The sequence below is a fragment of the Notothenia rossii genome (assembly GCF_949606895.1).
Source record: "Notothenia rossii genome assembly, chromosome: 5".
In the NCBI taxonomy this organism is placed as follows: Eukaryota; Metazoa; Chordata; class Actinopteri; order Perciformes; family Nototheniidae; genus Notothenia; species Notothenia rossii.
The window spans coordinates 11,659,697-11,669,590 of record NC_136903.1 but is presented as its reverse complement, the minus strand read 5'-3'; the positions used below and the strand labels follow the sequence as shown (position 1 = coordinate 11,669,590).

At 38.8% G+C, this 9,894-nt stretch overlaps 1 long non-coding RNA gene across 1 annotated transcript; it reads right to left on the bottom strand.

Moving 5' to 3' along the window:
* Nucleotides 1-209: 209 nt before the first annotated feature.
* LOC307040569 lies at nucleotides 210-9,894 on the bottom strand. Its single transcript, XR_013808530.1, has 5 exons — nucleotides 9,418-9,894; nucleotides 6,625-6,649; nucleotides 5,357-5,387; nucleotides 4,733-4,812; nucleotides 210-3,469 (listed from the first exon to the last, which is right to left on the bottom strand). It is a non-coding gene; the product is annotated as an uncharacterized lncRNA (long non-coding RNA).

The window sequence follows — 9,894 nt, the reverse complement described above, 5'->3', positions numbered from 1 at the left end:
AACTGAATGAGATCATAATGAATGAGTTTCAGTGAGGAAGTCACGTTTTCGTGTCCCAATTTGACTGTGTGTTTGAGAAGGAGTACATTATCAGATATGATGAGCAGGTAGTTTGCACGAAGAGTACAGTGTGAATTAACAACACAGAACATGTGAGATTGAAAATAGTCTATTAAATATAACTTTCATAGAACAAACTCAATCTCCTCTTGTATTACCTCTTTTATTATAACATCTGTCCACAGCATTTAGAGACACAGGTGGGTTTTTAACGGCCACTCCATTTCTTTCCAGTGTGTGATAAGCATTTATATAATCACAACAATTCACAGCTATTCTGACCGCAAGTGGATTCTGTAATGTTCAGCATTAATGTGTACAAAACCTGAAGGATCTGAACAAATATATAAAAGGACTTGTTTGACATTTAGCAGATATATTGGCTTTCTTGCCAATAGTTAGATAAGATCAATAAGATTGATACCACTGTTATATCTGAATATGGTATCAATTCTTATTTAAGTCTTGGTAACTTATGTCTAACTGTTCCTTTAAAACATGTTACTTCTCTAAGCACGACCAACCTCAAAAGACATGCTGTGTTGTACAGCTTTTTACAACTATCCAACATTGTGATTTTGTTATTCATCCACTTTCTGCCCTCTTGTCCTTGTAAGATTTATTGAATAGGGCAAAGGCAAATAAATCCATCATACAAAGGAGGAACAACCATAAAGGGCACAGAGAAGATGATAAAAGAGGCAGAGACAGGCAGCACCACATGTTATAAAAGCCAAAAGCCTCTGGTAGGAAAAATGAGGCAGCAGCAGAGAGGAAATGTAGACATAAAGGAAATGGGACACCAAAAATGTACTCTCTGGCCCGGTTCTACATTAACTTGGTGCTGTGGTGTTGTAGGCATACTGTAGCTATTTATATTATATGCTGTGAACTACACTGTGCATTAAGCAGCTCTTTGTATCTGCAGTATATAATGTCTCACCATACACTATGTAAACAGTGAAAACACTGCGAAATAAAACCAAAAAAAGGCTTACAATTAAAATGCACTACACAAAATCCCTTGGTATTATGTGGCGACACAAATCCGCAGCTAGTGGGCGTCATTCTGACAAAAACTGACACGAACAGTAAACAGTAAGCTGGTGTTCTGGCATGGTGAAATAAGTCCCTATTTTTTTATGTTAGTCCAGGCAGTCGAGGCTCCAAGCACAGGCAATTAAAACGTTTTGTATAACACAGAGAGAACATCTCTTGAATCTCTATGGTCACGGTGAGTGGAGGATGTTGTACATTCATTAGAAAGGAGAGATGTCAAGAGCCCGGTTGACAAATGACCTTGGCTCCAAATGCCCACCCAGCTGTAATGTGTTTTATGTGGACACTGTGCTGGCGATATTCTATAAGTGTCTTATTGTTGATCCCATGACGAACCCCCCCCCCGCAATACAACAACATTGAATTCATCCTACTAAATATAGACAACCATTAGCCTGATATAGCTTCTTCCTCCGTACCACGGTCCTCCATTGTTGTTTGGAAACAGAATGAGTCACAGCGTATTGAATGGTGACATGTTCCTTCATTGTGATGAACGTTGGCAATATTTTCAGTCCCACATACATTGTACTGTTGCCGAAAATAATCCCCAAATGTGTTTTATTTTGAAGCCGGTATAGCCACCAAAATGCACTATTCACTGCTGTTAAAGTAACATTTGCTAAGAAACTAGCGCAGGTGTTTTAGAAAATAACTGAGCCTATGTAAAAAAGGAAATTGTGTTTGTGAGATGTTTTAGGACATTTTCATTTTCAGTAGGATACAAAGACCTTGGTGATGAGATGGACTCTTACATTGTTGAGCTTGAAGGTTAATTCTTGGCTTTTGAAGTAGCAGTTTGATTATTATATATGACAATTGAAACCTACCTGCTATTATGTGACCACAATTTCATACTTATCTCCATGACAACCAAACTACTCTATCAACTACTGAAGGCCGCAAGATTAATTTGTTTGAGTCTTTTCATTGGATTTCATGACAATACAAAAAGAAATACAGCACAGTACCAGCTTTGTCCTTCAAGGATTATACACAGACGAATAATATTCACATATTGTGTGATGAATGACGTATAAAATAGATTGCAATAAATCACTTACAGATCAATGTCGATAAACTTTAAGAAGAAATGACTTCGACGTTTCCTTTGAACATCATTTAATAACATGTTTTTCTCCTACTCACTGGATCATACGTTATGTTGTGAGATGATAGGAAACTGTGTAACTATTCTGCTTATGATAAATATTGTAAGAGCTTTGTGAAGAATCTGAGCTCTTCAGCGGAAAAATTAAGATACTGCAGAAAGAGAGAGAACGTGAGAGAGTTTGGTTACACTTACACACACACACACACACACACGCACACACGCACGCACGCACGCACACACACACACACACACACACACACACACACACACACACACACACACACACACACACACACACACACACACACACACACACACACACACACACACACACACACACACACACACACACACACACACACACACACACACACATTATTTTTATATATTTTGGATAACTTAATCACATGTTTTTCTCATTCCACTATTGAACAGTAGGATCCTTGATGCTTGTACACCTCACATTCATGCTGATAAAGCATAATAAAAATGAATGTGAGAGTGAATAGATGGTAGTGAGTCATATGCCGATGTTACATAATCAGTCTGGGGAAGAAGCTACAGTAAGTGATGACAACAGGTACGAACTTGTTGATGCACCCAGAACATAAGGGGGCATTGAGTGAATACATTCAAATTTAACTTAAGCATTTAGAATCAGAATCAGCTAAATCAGTTTTCCAGACTCCTGTTGCCTCAGGTCCCTGATTGAAATCAATGCTATTTATTTTTCTGTGACGTAGTAGCAGGAATGTGTCTCGCACTCTCTGTTCACACAATGAATCATTGATGGCTTCTAGAGATGTTACTGAGAAGTGATTATTATTGCAGAGGGCTTTCGGTATGTGTGTGTCTCAGACAGTTAGTGAGTGTAGTCCCCCGTCTCCTCCTGAGAAAGAAAGAGAAAGTTCCATTGATGTGACCGAGGAGCCAAGCCGGCTGTCACAAATCCCGTTGAGTGGGTGCTTGTCCATTTCAATGTACATCTTTTTATTCACAAACTGAAGGGTGATGATGGATGGCGTATGTACACTTTCACTGTTCATCCCGGCGTCGCTGTGGCCCCCATGACCCCATGAAGCAGCGTCCTCAGATACCGGGAAAGCTGTCCACATATTCGCTTAATGACAGTGTTCAAGCCTGAACACTCAGTGCGTGAGGAGTCTGAGCAGGAGCACTTACATGCTCTCTGCTTGTAAGGTAAGTCTTTCTCTGGGAGGATGAAAATGCACGATCCTGTCGAGACAAAGAAGAGTAATTTGCTTTGATGTGAGTCTTTGTACCAACTTCAATTTATGAGACACAATTCAAGAGAGCAAGTGGTGTTAAAAGCTGGAAACACAGTCTTGTTTCTTTTTAACACCTATGTTTGTTCCCTTTGGGATCTGCTATTCACAAAGGTGCAATGGTGGAAAGTAAGTCAATTTACTCAAGTCTTGTAATTTTTTTCACATATTTGTACTTTACTTGAGTATTTCCATTTAATGCTACTTTATACTTCTACATTTCAGAGGCAAATATTGTACTTTTTATTCCATTATATGTATTTTAACACTCAGAGTTACTAGTTACTTTACATGAAAGGCTAACATGGTATAATAAAGTATGGTACTACTAATCTAGACAGTATTTCAAGTATAAATATGCAAATGCTCCTATATGTTTGAAAACAGGATAACATAATAGCTATAATAATATAATACTGTGAAAAGACCAATTCTTCCATCACTGCAACGGTGGGAGCGAGACTTAATCAGTGATATTTATAGGACAATTGTTTGACAAGTTTCTTCTTCTTGTAATTCTGTCTCATTCTCAAAACTGTGCTCAAAAACCCCCCACGCACTCCACAGCAGCTTGAACTGGGAGACCTCAGTGAACAAAGAGCACGGACTTGCTGTGCCTGAGGACACGAAAAAAACGAATCAATTCATTATCATGTTTAACCTCGATGAGCACAAGGACAAACATGAGAGGACCAAAACACAGAATGAACAGGGAGAGCCTTCAGGCCTGCAAAATATATCAGCAAGGTTCCAGGTGTTTTTATAAAACTGATAACCTTTCAAAACATAATGCTAGTTGTTATGTTGGTTCATAGCTCCAGACTGAGAGAACGAATAATGCTTTTGTAAGCAGTAACATGGAAAGGAATAGCAAGGCACAAATGAAGGCACATACTAACCCTAACCCTAAGCTAAAATAGGTGGAATAAAATACTACTACTTTGTCATGGTCAAAATACAGGTTGTGAACTATATTCATCTTTCACCTTTCAGTATCTGAACTGTATAAGTAAAGGGAAAGCTTATCATTGGGATTCAGTCAAAATAAAGGTCAAATATTCCAAAAATAGTTTAGGCAGAGAGGCATGTGGTTTCAACGGGAGGGGGCTCACTACAGGGATTATTTCTCTCTACGCTCTGAGCTGCTTCACTACAAGATGCTCATTAATTTTCATGAATATAAAGAGAACAGTACATTGCTATGGCTGTTTACCTTTTCATGGGGTCTTTGACTGGCTGGCGGCCACATCGGCCATTTCTGCTGGTATGCCTACGTAAACGCCACCATAGTTCCTGAGAACAGAGGAGAAGAATGTAGCATTTAAAAGACAAAGGGATTGAGTTAGTGGTGGTTCTAAAGGTTATACAGTTTCTCCTTTTAGCAATGCATTAGCTCTCTGAAGCTTTCTAACTGTTCTTGGAGGAAACCACGCCCGTTTAAAAGCAATCACATTACGCTTTCCGTGATGTTGTCAGGCATTGATGAAGAGCGCATGGGTTTTGTTTGTCTGATTTTTTCCTCTTGATATAAAAAGTGACCTTGATGATGATTAAAAATAGGAGTTGTAATCGTATTCTCACTGTACAAATGTAATCTTCTTAAATGTTTTAAGTGAGGGACTGCGGGTGGAAATGAGCTCAAAGCTAAATCTGGCACTGTTACGCTTGACACATTTGAATGTTTTAAGTGTTCCTTACTGTGCATTGTCCCTGCCAAATAAACAATTACATTAAATGTATATATGGTTAAAATGCACCCAACCGCAACCTCAAAAGCCTGAAAGAGGAGTAAGACATTTGGAGGAAATTTGGAATTTTGATAAAATTAGCACAATACCTTCTTTTCTCATCGTCTACCGGGAGATCTTCTGTCCTGATTGAGAGAAGAAGCACAGGTCAGGTCAGCTCTTTTGGGGGCACAGATTACATAAAAGCAAATACAAAAACACGCACGTACACACGTACACACACACACACACACACACACACACACACACACACACACACACACACACACACACACACACACACACACACACACACACACACACACACACACACACACACACACACACATTCTTTTCATATATTTTGGACAACTTAATAACATGTTTTTCTCATTCCACTATTGAACAGTAGTAGTATCTTTTTGGGGGTGAATTCTGCTTATTCTCATCTGGCAGTTCAGCACAACTGAATTGAAAACTTTAGTTTCATCCAACTTCCAAGAACCTCCCCAGCTTGAGAAAATAATTAATATAAAAAAAGATAATCATTTTGCGGATGTATTATTATCACCTGTTCACATACAGGTCAAGGGTGTGTCTCTGTATTTGTGTGTGTGTGTGTGTGTGTGTGTGTGTGTGTGTGTGTGTGTGTGTGTGTGTGTGTGTGTGTGTGTGTGTGTGTGTGTGTGTGTGTGTGTGTGTGTGTGTGTGTGTGTGTGTGTGTGTGTGTGTGTGTGTGTGTGTGTGAGTGAGAGTAATATAACAAAGTACAGTCCTAGGAAGCTGTGATTAGCTTCACTGAGTCAGTGTTGTGCTGCTGTCAGCTCTCATGGGTCCTGTGCTGGCTGCTCAGATGGTTATCAAGAAGTGCACACACACACAAACACACATACACACACAACCAAACAAACACACATAGATTCCAGGAAATGCTTTGGACATGCTGCCCCTCCCAAAGGTTTGATAAATGATAACTTTTTAAGGACAAACTGTCCTTCACATGACACTACGCAGAAACATGTTGGATTTGTATTTACCAAAGCAGGAACAAGCTCATACTGTATGACCATGAAACCCAGCGGGGACCTGGCTGTATGGTCGATTATCTTTGCTTTTTTCTTATTGAGTAGTGAGGTCTTTGTTTTTCGGTCAACTATGTATCACTACAAGCTTTCATTCGGCTCGTAAACAGTATCCAAACAACTAACACTCTCACACAAACAAAAAATATATTTTCCAAGTCGGATTTTAGACACCGTGTTTTAGACACCGTGTTCACCTTGGATGATATAGTTATTTTCTTCATGCATTCTTCAAGTAATGCTTTGAAGAGCTGAAATAATACATTACATTTGACTAATATGACTAATGTACTTACACATCTTTTGACACGTCTGCTGGCCCTGAAAACAGATGAAAAGGCCAATTAATTTTATGAAAATTATCTAATATATACTAATAAATGCCTTCATTCAACAGCCATAGGATGTGAATCCTAGACCTTTATGAATAAACAAAGACATATTAAGAGTGGTAATTTTATAATACATCACATTTAATAAGAAAACGTATCTAGCAGCAGTCTGGTTAGGTGTTGAGTTATCGTAAAGCAAATCAGAATGACTTTAAATACATTTAAAAAGCCTACATTTCTGTTCAGGTTTCTATTAATACAAGACTACATGTCAATGTTTTCGCAGATCGCACTTGAAGTTTGCAGTATACAAAATAGAGTCACATATAATATCAGTTTGATCCACACAGTCATCAAACCTTTTAGTTGTTTTCCAGTATAATTACACATAACCAAAGCACAAACATAAATGTTTTAATGATTTTTGTGGTTTTCAGTATACAGAAACACTTTCAAAAAACATTTGCCAACTTGTCTCTGAGGACATGTTGTAAACGGATAAAAGGCATGCAGTTTGAATGCCTCTAATTCCAAATTCCAACAACTCATCCCAATGCTGTTTGACACGTCTATGGTCCAACAACAGCTCAGTCTTTGCCGAACCACATGCAGTCCACTAAGCAGGATTTGAATCAAAATGAGATCACGGTGCATTCAGTAGGAGGATAATCATCCTGCCTGTACAGTATCACAATGACAACAGCGGAGGAACAACCCCCTCAAAAATACCCTTTATTGGGTTTTTAATGCCGTTTTAATGTAGACATGTACCATCAAAAAGAACACTCCACGTGTAAGATGTCTGGGCGGAAAGAGTGGAACATTTAAATGATTCAGAAAGTCAGTAAATGTCATCCTTGTTAAAGGAAAGGAGGGCTTTTTCACAGTAAATGTTTAAGTCAGCTGACATGACACAGGGCCTATTCAGTAGCCTGACAAAAGCTCATTCATACCCACATCTGGGTGCATAAGACTAGGGATGAGCAATGTGATATAGAGGCGGCCATTTGAGCTTGGTAAGTTTTGAATTGAAACATTCTAGTATGACTTGAAAGCTTGGAAGCTTACAACTTACAATAATCATATTTGACTTTAACCTTACTATTTAGGATTTAAAAGGCTTTTTTATTTGAGTGTTCTCATTTTCACGTGTTAACATTGTATTAATGAGTGAGAGAAAGAGTGTTGTGACATGCAACAAAGGTTTAAAAAGTGGAAGCAAACACGGGATATTGCGGTTAAATGGCATATGGTGCAACCACTCGGCTAAAAACACCCTCAAGGGAATTCTTCAGCTTTTTAACATGTACTGTCAAAGCAATATTAAATCAGAAAAACTAGGTAATAACACCTTACATTATAGTCTTACATAGACATAACGATTTTTAAATGCTTGCAAATGTACAGTAATTGTTAACGATAACATGTCCGATTAAGTCATGTATTATTTAATATAAATACAAAATGTTATTTATATTGTTATCCAATATTATTCACACATAGGAAGACTTTTAGCTTTTTAAAAAATGCCTCAATTTTGCCTCACCTACATCATAATTAGTGTTAAAGGTTTAGTTACTTTTAGAGACAAATGTGAGGTTAATAGCAATTAAACACTTAAACATAAAACATAGATGAGTTGTGACATTTTCCTTTTATTGAATATTGTATCTTTACTACAGAAAATAACAGTGTGGGGAAACAATGTCCTTTGATTCTGGCCTGATGTCAACTGGCATTGACATATAAGTGCAACCATAAGTCAAAGTGACAGGATGTCACACGTTCTTGACATTGTGCCGACAGCTGACCCCTAAGAAGAAACGGGAAAAGACCAGCTGTACACAACTGACCACAGCTAGTGGATTCATGGACAAACAAGCCACACACACAACGAACTCAAACACCTTCTCGGGTGTTGTTTACATAAATTGTAACCTGAAAGATGTATGTAAAGGAAAAAAACAACAACATGGATCACATTTCCCAGTAGTGGCTGTGGCTAACGTGCCTGGCAAGCACTAATTAGGTACCTGCAAGCAAACACACCCATTTACACCAGCATGAACAGACACCCTACTGCTTTTAATGGCCTTTGGTGGTGAGGTAATCCTGCAGATACTTAAATCTAATTTTTGCCCCAATTTGACCATGGTCCCTAGAGATTCATCCAATATAATTTAAAACAGGTATTGCATCAGGGTGAATCAACAGAGATGTGTGTTATTCGAGGACAAGTCATCCAGGCTTTATACAAGAAACCTGCTCAATGGTCAAAGGCACTAAAGCTGCTTGTCTTTCATACTGTAAATCCATGGAAACAAGGACAAACATACCAGATAAAGAAACAAAACAAAAAAAGTGAGAAAAACACATTAAAACCTGTTAGCTATGGAGGACATCCTTTGTGTGAATATAGACGTTAACATTATAACAGTATAGTGTAGTAATCACTATCAAAGCGGGACATTCCTGAGGCTACTTCTCTGTTGTTCTGTCAATGGCTTTTTAAAAATACATATTTTTCATGATGAGACACACACATACATGATGATGCAAAGGTTGTCCATTTTTTATGAATGAAATCAAGGCATTGAGAGCCACACACAGACATGGGCATCTCAAGACAAGGGTAACCCCCACACACTTCATTTACATTCAAAACACTCTCTCTCCTTGGTGCAGATACAGTGACAACTCTCCCTCACACTCTCCCTCGTTTTCATACAAACACACATATTCCCTAAAAACACTCACCCCCTCCTGCCGTGTTGGTGCCTGCGGAATTGCCACAACCCATTTTGCATCGATGCCACGGTCCAACAATGCGTAGACGCTTAAGAAGAAGAAGAAGAAGAAGAAGAAGAAGAAGAAGAAGAAGAAGAAGAAGAAGAAGAACGAAAGAAGGGAACCCCAAAACACATTGGGGAGAGGGGGGAGAAAGTGAAAGAAGGTCAGAGAAATGTCTCCCACTGACTGTAACACAGGGATCTCCTATGGTCGTATCCCCTTCCTCTCTTTTCAGTCTTGTGCCTATCCTCTCTGCAAACCAATGGAGAGCTGAGAGTGAAGTGAAAGCATGGAGAGAGAGCCTTTTATACACACACATACAGTATACACACACACTAGAAGAGAGGATGAGAGAGAGGGGAGAGAGGGGAGAGAGAGGAGAGAAAGATGCTATGCCCTCACATGATTTGCTCTTTTCCTCCACCCTGACAAGGTTGCCCGGGA